This window comes from Galeopterus variegatus, unplaced genomic scaffold, assembly GCF_000696425.1.
Source record: "Galeopterus variegatus unplaced genomic scaffold, G_variegatus-3.0.2 Scaffold1995, whole genome shotgun sequence".
In the NCBI taxonomy this organism is placed as follows: Eukaryota; Metazoa; Chordata; class Mammalia; order Dermoptera; family Cynocephalidae; genus Galeopterus; species Galeopterus variegatus.
The window spans coordinates 29,397-44,120 of record NW_007728106.1 but is presented as its reverse complement, the minus strand read 5'-3'; the positions used below and the strand labels follow the sequence as shown (position 1 = coordinate 44,120).

Below are 14,724 nucleotides of genomic sequence, written 5' to 3'. Positions count from 1 at the left end.
CAATCTATGTAGAGAGTTGGATGTTGTCAAAACGGTGTTGCACAAACCATCTAAGGAAAGACCAAAAAAAAGTTGGCATGAGTTATAAAAATACTATGAAGTCAATGAGATGTGGCATTTAATCCTCAGCTTATGTTGACACTAAACAGCACACCTACAAGAGCCAAAGAGACTCTCAGTTGAGAGCAGTGATTCTCAGCCTTGGCTGCACATTGGAATCACTTGGGTATTTAAAAAAAAAATCTCCATGCCCAACCCATAGCCCGGACCAATTAAATCAGAATCTCTCAGTGTGCGTCCCAGGCATGATTATATTTTAAGGGATTCCAATATGTAGCCAGGTTTCAGATCCACTAGTTTGAAACACCCAGCCCTTGCTCACATCTACTTAGACCTCCTTACCGGCCTTTGTCAGGTGTGTGGGGCCAGGGAGAGGGCACCATATGCCTGGTCTGGCGGCTCACCCAGGCCAGCCCAACCCACCCACTGCACACTCAGCTACTGAAGCTACGCAAGAGGTAGAGTTGACACTCAGGTGAGGGTTAAGGTTACCAGGTACCAGAGTGCTTAAAGCAGGAGAGCCAAGACACAGAGAACAGAGAGACACACCAGCTCACATTAAGTTGCAATCTGTGACGTCTTTACTGGGCCTACTGCAAAGGGGGTTGTTGAATTTGCCAGTTGGATGTATCGCCAGCTGATATCCAATTAAAAAAAACTGGTGGGCAGGGGGCACAAAGGGGCTTCTGAAAGTGTTGGTCATGTTGTTTCTTGAGTTGGGTGCTAGTTACACATTTGTTAAAATGTGTCCACCTGTAAAGTTAGGATATGTGCACTTTTACGTATGAGGGGGACTTCAAAAAGTTCATGGAAAGATTCATATTATCTTTCAATTCTATTTTTCCATGAACTTTTTGAAGCACCCATGTGTGAACATTGTGCCTTAGTAAAAAGTTAAAAAAAAAAAAAAAAGAGAGAGACCCTTTCATTGATCATTGAATAAAGGCTATAGATGCTGTCAAAAATTTTAGAAAACTACCAGCCTGTTTATAGCAGTGAACTTATAATAGCCCCATGTTAGAAACCATCCAAATAAAAAGGACTTGGTTACATAAATTAAGATTCAGCCATACAATAGAATACTAAGTTGTTATTAAAATTTTGTGTTGGAAAAGACTATTCATGACATAGAAAATTGCTCACAATCTATTTTAAAGTTAAAAAATGGATTATAAAACACTGTTATGTGTATCAGATATTACTGTACATTTTTCTATGCACAGTGTTTTTTGAAATAAGTAAACATATTAGGCAATATACCGCGATAGTAATCATTTCTCCTTTTGAGGAACTGCCAGAGTATTTTCCAAAGCAGCTGCACCATTTTACATTCCCCCCAGCAGGGCATGAGGGCTCTGATTTCTTCACATCCTCACAATACTTGTTTTCTGTCTTTTTTTATTATAGCTATCTGCTGTGGTTTGAATGTGTCCCCCAAAATCCATGTGTGGGAAACAATTGCCATTGTAAAAGTATTAGGAGGAGGGGCCTTTAAGAGATGATTAGGCCATGAGGGCTCTGCCCTCACAAATGGATTAACGCCTTTAAAGTCGGAGTGGGCCCCTGATAAAAGGCCAAGTTTGGCCGCATTTCTCTCTCTGTCTCACACACTCGTGTGCCCTGCCACCTTCTGCCATGGAATAAGGCACCATGCTTTTAGACTTCCCAGCCTCCAGAACCATGAGCCAAATAAACTTCTGTTCTTTATAAATTACCCAGTCTGTGATATTCTGTTATAGTAGCAGAAAATGGACTAAGACACCATCCAGTAGGTGTGAAGTGATATCTTATTGTGGTTTTATTTAGAATAATATTTTTTCTTTTTTCTCTTTTTTTATACATGGGTCTTTTTTATTGTCTATATTTATGGTGTATAACATAATGCTATGATATTCATATACATAGTGAAATGATTACTACAGTCAAACAAATTAACCTGTATATCACCTCACATAGTCGTAGTTACCTTTTTGTGTGTGTGTGTGTGTGTGTCTGTGCGTGTGTGTGTGTGTGTGTGTGCACACGTGCATGTGGTGGGGGTGAGGGTAAGAGCACCTAAAATCTACTCTCAGCAAAATTCCAGGATATAATACAATACAGTCATATGTCACTTAACAATGGGCATATGTTCTGAGAAATGTGTTTTTAGGCGATTGTGTCACTGTGCAAATATCATAGAGTGTACTTACCCAAACCTCGATGGTGTAGCCTACTACACACCTAGGCTGTATGGTAAAGTCATTATAATCTTATGTAATCACTGTCATATATGTGGTCTGTAGTTGACCAAAACATCTTTATGCGGTGCATGATTATATTAACTATAGTCCTCATGCTCTTTTGATTTGCATTTCCCTGTTAACTAATGATATTAAGCATCTTTTCACGTGCTTATTGCCCATTTGCATCTCTTCTTCAAAGAAATGTCTATTCAAATCCTTTATCCATTTTTAATTGGGTTATTTATCTTTTTATTATTGAGTTGCAAGAGTTCTTTATATATTCTGGATACAAGTCTCTTATACAATTTGTAAATATTTTCTCCCATCCTGTGGGTTGTCTTTTAAAGTAGTCCCCTCTTATCTACATGGGATATGTTCCAACACCCCCAGTGGATGACTGAAACTTCGGATAGTACTGAATCCTATTCATACTATGTTTTTTCCTATGCGTACATACCTATGATAAAATTTAATCTATAAATTGGCACTGTAAAACATTAACAGCAACTAATAATAGAATAGAACAATTATAATAACTGTAAGAACATTACTGCTCTTGTGCTTTGGGGCCATTGTTAAGTAAAATAAGGGGTCCTTAAACACAAGCACCATGATGCCATGACAGTGGATTTGATGGCCGAGATGGCTACTAAGTGACTAATGGGCAGGTAGTGTGTACAGTGTGGATATGCTGGACAAAGAGATGGTTGATGTCCAGTGCTAGACAGAGCAGGACAGAGCTTGATGGCACAAGATCTCATCATGCTACTCATAATGGTGCACAATTTAAAACATATGAATTTTTATTTCTGGAATTTTCCATTTAATATTTTCATAATACGATTGGCCATGGTTAACTGAAACCATAAAAAGTGGAACCACGGATAAGGAGGATCTACTGTACTTTCTGGATGGTGTCCTTTGAAGCACAAAAGTTTTTAATTTTGATGAAATTCAATTTATGCATTTTTTCCTTTGTTACTTATGCTTTTGGTATATATAAGGAGGCTTGTAGAACCACATTTTTAAATCTTCATATTCTTGGTTCCAAGCACAGAGCATATTGTCTGTCTGGCATATAGCAGACACACAGTAATTAAGAATTGAGATGACATATCTTTTTTATCTGAACTTGGAAATTCATCGACCACTGTATAAATTGTCAAATGCTGTGCAAGAAATAATCTCAATTTAGCGGCTTAAAACCACAAACATTTTATCTTGTTAATGATTTGGTGGGTTCGTTGAATGGTTCTTCTGGCCTGGGCTGGCTCATGTGTCTGCATTCAGCTTGCAGGTTGACAGGTGGTTAGATGACCTAGATATGTGGCTCTCACTCACATATCTGGTGGTTGGTAGACTTTCAGATGGGATGCCTTGGTTCCCCTCCACGTAGCCTTTTACCTTCCAGTAGACTACATCACAGCTGTTCCCATGGTGGTCCTTGAGTTCCAAGCCCAAGCTCCAATACTCAAACATTGTTCAAGCCTCTGCCTGTATCACATTTGCTCATGTCCTATTGACCAAAGCAATTCACCTAGCTAAATTCAGATTTAAGGGATGGGGGAGAAGACTCCAATTCTTAAGAGAAGGGAACATTTGTGGCCATTTTTACAATCTACCACAAGCACTTTCTGTGCTCCTAGCACTGTTAGCTTTTATGGAGGGTGTAAAAGGAGACCTTCTCCTTTTTTCAAGCAGTTTACAACATCACTGTGGGCATTCGTTCATTCATTCAACAAATATTTATTGAGTGCTGTCTTAGTCCATTTTGTGCTGCCATAACAGAATATCATAGACTGGGTAATTTATAATCAACAAAAATGTATTTCTCCCAGTTCTAGAGGCTGGGAAGTGCAAGATCGAGGGGCTGGCATTTGGCAAGGGCCTTCTTGCTGCGTCTTCCCATGGCAGAAGATAAGAGGGAGAGAGAGAGAGAAAAGGGGGACAGAACTTGTCCTTTATAAAGCACCCACTCCCGAGATAACAGCATTAATCCATTCATGAGGGCACAGCCCTCATGGCCTGATCATCTCTTAAAGTGTTACAATGGCAACACTGTTAAAGTGGCAATTATTTTTCAACATGAGTTTGGGAGGTGACAAACATTCAAGCCATAGCAAATATCCATTATGTGTCAGGCATAGTTCTGGGCTCTTTAGATATCTCAGTAAGCAGAACTTAGTAATCCTAACCCCTGTGGAATTAACATTCCTAGTGAAAATTACAATAGGACAAATTGCAAATATACTCCCTACAAACTATTCTGGTGATGGCGAAAATTTCTTTGATTGCACCTATCTACAATCAAGATTACATCCAGGACTTAGTCCTTGGGAGGAGGGAAGTAGAAATACCCCTAAGAACACAAGGCAAAAGGGAAGAAATACTAAGAAAGAAAATCAGGCTCCTATAAAAAAGTAGAACTTTGTTTTTATAATATTTTTAAAGTGGGTTTATATCAGTCAGTTCAACCAGAGATATATAGCTAGCATGACATATAAAGAGATTTGTTGTAAGTCATTGTCTTATGCAATTGTGGGAGCTGGTGAGGCAAGTCTGAAATACATGGGGCAGGCTGTCAGGAAAGGCAGGCTGGTACTCTTGGGCACGAGCTGAAGCTGCATCCACAGGTGGAATTTCTTCTTCTGGGAAACCTCCACTCTGTTTTTCAGACCTTTCACCTGATTGAATCAGGCCCACAGAGCTTATCCAAGATAACCTCCCTTACTTAAAGTCAACTAATTATGGACTTTAACCACATCTACAAAACACCTTCACAGCAGCATGTAGATTAGTGTTTAATTGAATAACTGGGGACTGTAGCCTAGCCAGAGCACATAAAACTGGCCATTACAGGTTAGGCTGACAAGTCTGTGAATATACTAAAAACCACTGTATACTTTAAATGGGTGAATTATATGGTATGTGAAATATATCTTAATAAAACTATAAAAGCAAAGTAAGTTTATTCCATGCTTTGTGGGATCGAATTTTAAAAAATAAACGTGGACTTTAAAAAAAAAAAGTATCTTATGAATGTGTTGATTCAGCCCGGGAAGTCAGAACAGAAACTGTAATGCATGAGAAACGTGGGCTAAGTAACCCTGAGCCTGGCACAATTCTGTCCTCTCAGCCAAAAGTCAGAGTAACTTCTCCATGGCTTCCTTGCTGCCTCTGTGCCATAGACCAATTAATGTTTACACTCCCCAGCCAGTGACCAGAGGGGATAGATGCTGGCAGAGCCAAAAAGCACTGTCTGTGCTAAGAGCCCAGGAGGCGCCTCGGGACCATGGGTTGGTTTGGAGATTTAGGACCTGGTGCCATCTAATAAAAGCCATGTCACCTTCAATTAGCTCTCTGTCTTCTTTTTGCTCAGGTAACTCTGGCCTGTGGGCACTGTTGGAGCTCAGCTAGAGACAAATAATTAGGTAGTGAGTTTTTAAAAAATGCTTTGTGAGGGCTAGATGGTTCCAGGGATTTGGAGCAGGGTGAGATTATTCTGGGCTGGAACAGCTTGGAGGAGGCCCCCAGGAAAGGAAGGATGAGCAAAACATAGATGCAAATGATGCAAGAGGGCACACATCAAGGGCTAGAGGAGGGGAGAGTCTGGGCTGACTGCAGCAGAGTGTTCTGGAGAGGTTGGGCAGGGGCAGGAAGGTAGGAAGGTGGGTGCATGGAAAGGTGGAGCGTTGGGGACTGGATGCAAGCAAACTAGGGTGGTCAAGATGCTCCACTGGGAAAGAGAAGATGATAACTTCTATTGTATTTATTTTTGATCTAAAGAATAAGAAAATAACCTCAACTAGTAGGTAACATATGGATCGATGCCACTGCTCTCCCCCATCTGTACATCAGACAGTCACAAGACAAGAACAATACTCGAGTTATCTCAAAGAGTGGGAGTTCCTCAACTGAAGGGATGATAAGCCTCATTTGCCTTCAGCATTTTGCAACACATTGCAGTTTTCTTCTACCTGATTAAAGTGTGTTTACAGATACTAGAATCCATAATAAAACCAAGCCTCACAAAAAGAACCAGTGACTTTGAAGAATCCCACACCAAAAAAAAAAAAAAAAAATCCCACTTGAAAATAATATTGATGAGGCAAGAAAAATCAAAGAACCAGAAAATGTTACATTTCTCCTTTTGACAGTGCAACAAATGCTGCATTTCTCCTCCTTCTACAACATTCTATGCTTGCCACAGTTAAGTCAAAACAATGACCATCTGTCTCTCTGTGCTACCCCATGGCCATGGGCCTCAACAAGGGCCACAAGGTGACCAAGAACACAAGTAAGCCAAGGCCCAGCTACTGCCACCTCGCCAAACACACCGAGTTCATTCAGGACATGCTCTGAGCTGTGGTGGCTTTGTTACCTATGAGCAGTGCACCGTGAAGTTGCTCAAGGTCTCCAAGGACAAATGGGCCCTTAAGTTCATCAAGAAAAGGGTAGGGACACATACCCGTGCCAAGAGGAAGTGAGAGGAGCTGAGCAATGTTCTGGCTGCCATGAGGAAAGCTGAGGACAGAAAGAACTGAGCCCCCTCCCTGCTCTGTGCATAAATAAAACCTGTACAGAAAAGAGAAGAGAAAAACAATGATCATCTATTCAGATCTGACAAAAGGTTTGTTCAAACAATTCAAAATTACTCAGGTACCTACTGAAAATATGGATATACCGCTTGCCCAAGGCCTAGTCTATGACTTAATGTATTGGCTAATGATAATACACCATTTATAAATAAACAAGTATACATATAATGGGGGTATGTACTAACGGGGGTACATAAGCAAAAAATGTGGAGTTCATTGCTATAAGCAATGGGAAGGCTTTTTTTCTGGTTTGTTTTTCAGAGAACAGTGCATTGTGTGATGGTAATTGTTAGTATATGGGCTGTTCTCCACTGGCTTCCCATAGAAACAGACCTGAAGACAAGACTTTGAGTGCAAATAGTTTAATTGGGAGATGGACCCAGGAAGCACAGGGAGAGAAGTGTGGATGTGAAAGAGGGAAGGGAAGAAACCAATATAGGGTATGTTAGTAAGCAAGTTCCCACTGTGGGCAACTGGGGCAACTGGAAAATGGTGTAGAACCTACTTTAGCGTTGTCCCAGCCTAGGGTAAAGGAAAATGGAGCAGTTATACATCAAATTCTGCCACATTGGTTGAGAACCACTCCTGGGACATTTACATCCCATCCTGTCCTGTGCTTGGGCAAGGCCAAGAAAGCTCTGAGAGACACAGGGCCTTGGCAGAGGAGGCTACTGGCTGGCATGGGAATGGTGAGGGTCAAGGGTATGAGTGCGGCACCCACAATGTCTGCTACCTGGGCTTGTTCGTGGTTTGAATTTTTAGAATAAACATTTTTACTCTCTGTCTCATTACTCTTTGTTTTTAAACTTTTTGTTTCTAAAACACTGGGTAGGGCAGTGAACCCATGCATGAGGATCTTGAAGGCCTTGGAAATAGTGTGTTATCAAAGGCAGAGAACCAGCCCAGGCAGCCTCTTCTGCACTCTTTGGGGCCATCTCCAATCCATTGTAAAGGAGCTCTTGGGCTTTGGGGCTACACACAGGAGGGTGGCTTTTGTTAAATGTTGTTTGAGGCTCTAACATGCAACACTGCGAGAGAAAATATTGAAAGGAAGGGTCAGAGCTGGGGGTTCTCAGGAAGGTTCCAAAAGGTTAGGAGAGTTAAATTTAGTTAGGAATGAAGCCAAGACACCCAGTTTAGCCCTAGTTCAGAAGTCAAGTTAAATTAATGCCAGGTCTGTCCTAAAGGATCAGGCCACTTCTGAGTTGCTGCGGGCCAGCCCAGAGAGGTCTGGAGGGCAAATAAGACAAGAGAGGGCCTCCAGCACCAGAGAAGAGGGTTGACTTTGTGCACCACCTGCCTATACTAAGACTATCCATCTACCAAACAGATCCTTCTATGTACTGTGCTTGAAACCTGTGTACTTGGAGGGATAAGCAAGCCCCACTCTATTTGGTCAAACATTTTGGTGCAAGGAGTAGAGCTTCAGGCCCAGTCTACAGTGGAGGCACTTCCACTTGGGATTGGAGTGCGTCAAAAGAAGTGCCAGAGCAGAGTGAAGAGGCAGCCAGAGCCAAGGGGCTGGGAGCCTCACTGCTCTGACCCCCAACTTCCCAGGGCAGGTCCACTCTATGGGCAGGAGGAATAGGCAGCTATATACAGAGTAGAGCAGGAAGAGCCCCAACTGGCATGTCCCCCACCGACAATAGGTTTTTATTGGGGGCAGGGAAGAGACAGCTAAAGGCTATTTCTCCCACCATTAAGGGGATAGGTACAGAAAGAGAGGCTAAAAGTATACTTAGGAGGAGCATTTCCTGATTTCCTTAAGTCATTCCATCGATAGACTGACTTATGGGTTATTGCACAGAGGACCCATGCTCTATAATGCTGCTATCATTAGTATATTCACACAAGTGAATGGTGGTGGGTGGGGGGCATCAAGCTAATGGATACCTTGGGACCTGAAGGGAAGAGCCACAAGACACCTTAACAAAGATAGTGTCAGTAAGAAGGGGTAGGAGTGGGCAACATGGAGGCAAAAAGCTGGGAATTAATAATGGCTTTTGTGTGGCAGGGTGACAGACATTGTTCTGAAGTTATTTATGCTGATCCTCGCTGCAACCCTAAAGGGAAGTTATTTGAGCTCCATTTAACAGATGAGGAAACTGAGCCATAGAGAGGTTAGGTGACTAGCTGTGTTAATTCATTAGGTCCTCCAAGAAGCAGAGGCCAAGACAGGATTAGACATGCAAGAGATGTATGGGGGAAATGTCTGTGAAGAGCTCAGGGGGAGGGAGCAGAGAAATGTAGGGTGGTGCATTCAGATGGCCATGCCATCTGATGTCAGATGCCAGTCTCTCCCCTGTGGAGGAGAGAGGGAAGGAAGCAAGACTAGGCAGGAACAGTCGGGGGCTGCAGGAAAGTCTCGGCTAGGCCTGGAGCCAGAGTGGCCCATTGGAAGAATCCCGCATCTCCCAGGAATAGCCTGCGCTAGTACCTGACCCTTGCCTGCTCAGCCATTGGCTGGGAGCAGCTCGTGGGAAGCACGGCCTGGGTGCAAATGCAGTGGTGGATCCTCTCCACAAGAACACACACATCCACAACTACTTGCTGAGTACTTACTGTGTGCCAGACTCTGCATTAGATACCAGCTCTACTACATGGAGTTGACAGCATGGTGGGAGAGGCAGACATTAACAAATAATCATGAAAAATTATAGATAAGGTTATAAGGGAAAGTTCAAGGTGCCTTGAGAGAGAAAGCAGGAGAGACCCAATGCTGATTGGGGCATGGGGAGTGTCAAATGTGTAAAGCAATGATGGCGTTGGTGTTAGTAGACCAGGGTCTAGCCCAAAGCATGTGTGGTTGGCTCCTTTGAGCATGAGAACAGCTGGAAGCCAGGCCCCTGCACTTGACTTCTCTTCCACGGGCCCTGTTTGTATCTTTCAGTGGACTTAGCACATCATTTTTAGGAGAGGGTGTTACTTGACTGAGATGTTTATAGAGTTTAAATTCTTAATCCCTTGCAGTCAATTTGAAAACATATAAATAAAATAAGCATGCCACATGGTCCTAAGCTTATTCTTTTCCCCCAGGAATAAACTAGATTTAAGCTTCCCATCAGCTGGCTGTTCCAACTATCACAGTATAATGATTAAAACGCATGTATTTTATGCTGCCAGTTGGTAAAATGGCAGGGGGCACTCAGATTATATTGTTTAAAGGCTGTAAAGCTCCCCTATCTCCTGGTTACAAAAATGTTTGCCTTTTGGTTGACTAACTGATTTTGAGGCTCACTTGTTATACTGCTTATTCAGTTTGGAAATTATTAAACAAAATGATAGCTCTTGGTTTAAGAGACTGCCATCTAAAAACAAAACGCTTTTTGCTAATGAGGGCCCATCAGCTTCTGACTCCTACTAAAAATCATTCTTTTCCCATATGGAAGCCCATGAGACCAAGCTTTTATTAAACAGACTCAAAACACTTACCAGTCATCACCTCATTAATCGTCACACTCTTCCCTGTTAAACAGGGACAAGTGTCATTACACCACACTGGGCCAAGACCAGAAAGAGCATGGTTCAGTGGGCAATTATAGGTCTTTCAGAAACAAACAGGGCACTCAATTCCCACTGAAGTATCAAGGCTGAATCACAGAATAATAGAGTATTAAAGCTGGAATTTTCTGTGACGATGGAGAGGCAAGATTTAAGAGCAAGTGCCCTAGAGTTGGCCAGTGCTCTGTTCAAATGGAAGCTCTGATTTTACCTCCTTGTGCAATGTTTTGAATCCCTTTAGGCCCGGTTCCCTCATCCATAAAATGGAACTAATGAAAGTTTCTGCTTCATAGCGTGGTTGTGAGATAGTGCACATAAAGCACTTAACAGAACACTCCGTAAATGATGGTTTATTATTAGACTCAAGCTCAATTCCTCAGGGATTTTAGAGGTGAAGATACTGAAGCCAGAGAGGCTGTATGGTTTGCCCAAGGTCTCAGAGTTAGTTAGGGTCAGGTTAAGCTAAGGGAGTGAATGTAAAACTCATCCTCCTCATGATTAATTAGCAAATGGAGACTAGCGATGACATCTGTGCCCACTGACAATGTCTTTTTAATTCAACCCTGCTTGACAGACTGGAGCAGACCCACCTCCTCCCAGCCCCACCCATCCGAACTGTAGGAAGACTTTGTATAGATCATCTCATCTCGTTAGGTCCCCATTCCTACTCTTCAAAGTGAGGGTTGGCTTGGCTAGGTAGAATGCAGTGTGTCTAATCTGGGGTCCCCAGATGGTGCTCTGAAGATGACTGAGCTTGCTTCCTCTCTGGCCGCTCTGTGATCTCTTTGCACCCACCAGCTGCTTTGCAGCCTCCTGCTATGAGCACAAGCATCCTAAGGTCTATTCCAGTTGCAGATGCCCCAGAACCACTTTGCAGACATCTGCTTGTGAGACAAAAGGGTTTATAAAACTATGAATACTACAAGAACTCTACTTGATATTAAAGAGAACCTCAATACTGAGGTACAGAAAAGCCAAGTACTAACTCTGGAAGAGTGGCAAGACTAGTGGGTGAACCGTGAAATTGCATTTCATAAAGAACAAAGACATTGGCTATTAAAGAAGCATTCGTATACTTTTCTTAAAGGCAAGAGTGGACTGAGGGTATTTTTTCCTCTTTGCAGAAAAGCAGTTGAGATAAAACGGTTTGCAGACTGAGGACACAGTGTAGTTGGTGTGGAAATCAGTGACCTTGGGATATGGGAATTTTTTATGGAGCAGAAACTTTCTTACTCAGAAGAACCAATCACTGAAATTCCTGGTACCAAAGTATTTAAGAGTTATTCAGCAAATATTTCCTTGTACTGTTGCAGTATTTTTTATCTTTCCACAACAAATATTGGCAAGTTTGACAAGATTTGGGATAGAAGAGCATTAGTAGCTATTAATCCCAGGGATCACAAAAGCTATGCAGATATAGTGTTGTTCCTGCTGAGAAAAGGGTTTCTCTACCTGGTGTCTGTTCTTTCTTATGATAACAATTGAACATGCAGGACCACTATCTTATGTTCCAGGTGCTGAAGTTAAAAGGTTGTTCAGTACAATAAAAAAAAAAAAAAAGATGACTGAACTAAAACTTGACCCTTGAAGAGGGTCCTTAGCTTTCATTTGGGGCTCTGAGACCCAAAGAAAGTAAAAACGACTAAACAAAATTCTTGGGTCTGTCTAGTTGTGAGGTTCTGTGACTCTAAAGGTGGATGATGACCCAGCTGGGCTACCTTTACTGACTGAACATACCTGCTTCCTAAGCAACAGCCTCTTTTCCGTGTTGTACCCTGTCAAAGTGGTTTTATATAGTATTTCACAACAAAACCCAAGGCAGGCATTTGGAGTCCACTTTATAGAACTTGAGATACAGAGAAAAGAAATGAACCCAGACCTGTGCACTCACTGAAATGGAGGGAGTAAGGTAAAGTAGTTTTCTACCATGCTGTGAGGGAATGGAAAGAACAATCTCAATTTCTTTTCTGGAAATTAATAGAAAATGGATAAACAAATATGTCAGTTGAGACCTCGAGAAAGAAGATGATGAGACAGAAGTGCAAGAGATTTATTTGGAGAGGGGAGAAGTAACACCAGTAAAAAATAAAAAGGGGGCCGGCCCGGTGGCACACTGCTACAGTGCGCCGCTTGGGAAGCGCGGCGGCGCTCCCGCCGAGGGTTGAGATCCCACATACAGACCGGCCACTCACCGGCTGAGCGAGGAGCAGGGGCAACACCGAGGGTTGCGATCCCGTTGCCGGTCCCGGTCCAGTACGGGCGCGACACTGAGGGTTGCAATCCGTTGCCGGTCATGAAAAAAGACAAAAAGACAAAAAAAATAAAAATAAAATAAAAATAAAAAGGGTTAGTAGGAAAAATCTTCAGACCATGATGCAGCTCTGACACTTTTAAAAGAAAATATGGGCATGGGCCATGGAAAGCAGAATTGGGCAGGGAGAGCTTCAGACCAGATGCAGCTCTGGCAAAGTCTTGGCCAACCCCATGGGAGCTCCAGAGCAAAGACTGCCCATGTTGGGCAGAGATGTCCAGGCCCTAATCCCCCACCATAGCCCATTGTTGGCTTAAGGTGCTAACAGCCAACTGCACTCTCACAGCTCAGTGGCACATTTTTCTTGCAGGGAGATCTAGGAAGTGCACCCCCATGGCCACCACGCAAATAAATCATTTTCTGCACTTTTGGGAAGCTAATGAAAGGCAGTTATCTCTGATCCCAGTGGAAATAAGGGCTGTTTGGTCAAATGTCAACAGAAGATTTTGTCATTTACTCGAGTAGTGCGTTTCCAGGCACCAGGTCCTCCCCCACAAAGATCTGTTATTTGACTGACCAGCAAGTCTTCGATAATGGAAACACATCCATTTGTGAAACCTCTGCAAACATCACGGATGGATAACTAAACTACTCTTAACCTGAAGTCGGTTTCCATGGACACACTATAGGGCACAGATGCTGATTTGGAAGTTTGAAGTCTGGAGTCTAATTCTATCTCTCTTTCCCAGGTGGTGAGTGGCATTAGATTTAATGTTTCCATAGTCAGGTTAACAGATGAACATGGTGCTTGTATTTTAAATTACATAAGTGATAATTTCTGTGACTACATGAAGAAACGGAGAGAGTAAATGAACAGTGTGTGTAGCTGTTTCTTCTCTGGAAAGGATTCCCCTGATTTCTCTTTGGATAAGCTCTGAGGTGATTTTCAATCTGTTGCCCATTCACTGGACAGCTTGGGTTCCAGTCTTGAGCATTTATTTCCTTCAGAGATCAGCATGTCAGGGCAGCCTCTGGGGTAATCAAAAGCCACATCAAACTCAAACCAGTAATGGATGACTGACACTAACCTATATTTGTCTATGTCTGTCTCTTCATTCTCAGGCACAGTCCCTTTGGAGAGCTCCTTATTATCCATCCCTCTTTGCCTACAGAACTTCCATGGGGGGCTCTTTGGGGTGTTGCTCAACTCTGGCTCCTGCCAGAGAGACTGATAGAAACCAGGATGGCTGCCAGTTAGGATCATTTTGGCTGCAAGTAACAGAAAGCCCTAATTCGAACTGACTCAATCAGAAAGGAAATTTCTTAGCCTATTATATATCAAAGACTGTTATAAAGTTTTCAAATCCAAATTCTTTTTTTTTTTAATGATGATGAATGGAGCTGGTTGTGAGGGATTAAGAGCTGAAGAGTGTATCTGGGACCATAAGTACTGAGGCAGGGAGGTTCCTCTGGAACAGTCACCTGAAGCAGTTGGGAACTTTGCCTGCCTCTCTAGTTTAGTCTAGTTTAGTCTAGTGCCTGGCTGTGTAGCCTCTGAGCCTGGCTCTTTGGCCCTCCCTGAGACTCTGAAAGCTATGTAAGATTTTGAATAAACCCCTTAAGCTAATAAGAGAGGATTCTGATATTGGAACCTAAGAACTCTGATAGATTCAGAAGAGGATATGTTTAAAATCAACCCAATAATATTGCCACAATTCCCAAAAGATTGAGATACAATATCTCAGAATACTTTTTCAAAGTAAAAGTAAATCTTTCAAAGTGTAGCAAAATAAGAATGCTTTCGGTTCTTCCGTATGTACATTTACTTCCAAGAATGTCAACAATCTCCAAGCTGAAGAATGTTCATAGGTAAGAAATATGTTGAAATAGAGATTCCTATTTTGCAATGATATTTTGCAAACACATTTCTAGTTGTTTCTTCCATGGTATGTCTAAGAGCCTCATTAGAAGATGCCTGGCACTGGCCTATAAGAGGAATCTCAAAGTCAGACCCTTTCCTTCACTGGTACTACCTCCTCTTACTGTGTATTTTGTAATTGTGAGACTGAAACACTATGTATAATCTACTCAC

The 14,724-nt window shown here is 42.3% G+C and overlaps 1 pseudogene; it reads left to right on the top strand.

Annotated features, from left to right (window-relative positions):
• The first annotated feature begins 11,293 nt into the window (after window positions 1-11,293).
• Window positions 11,294-11,969, top strand: LOC103596349 (annotated as a pseudogene).
• Window positions 11,970-14,724: the final 2,755 nt, after the last annotated feature.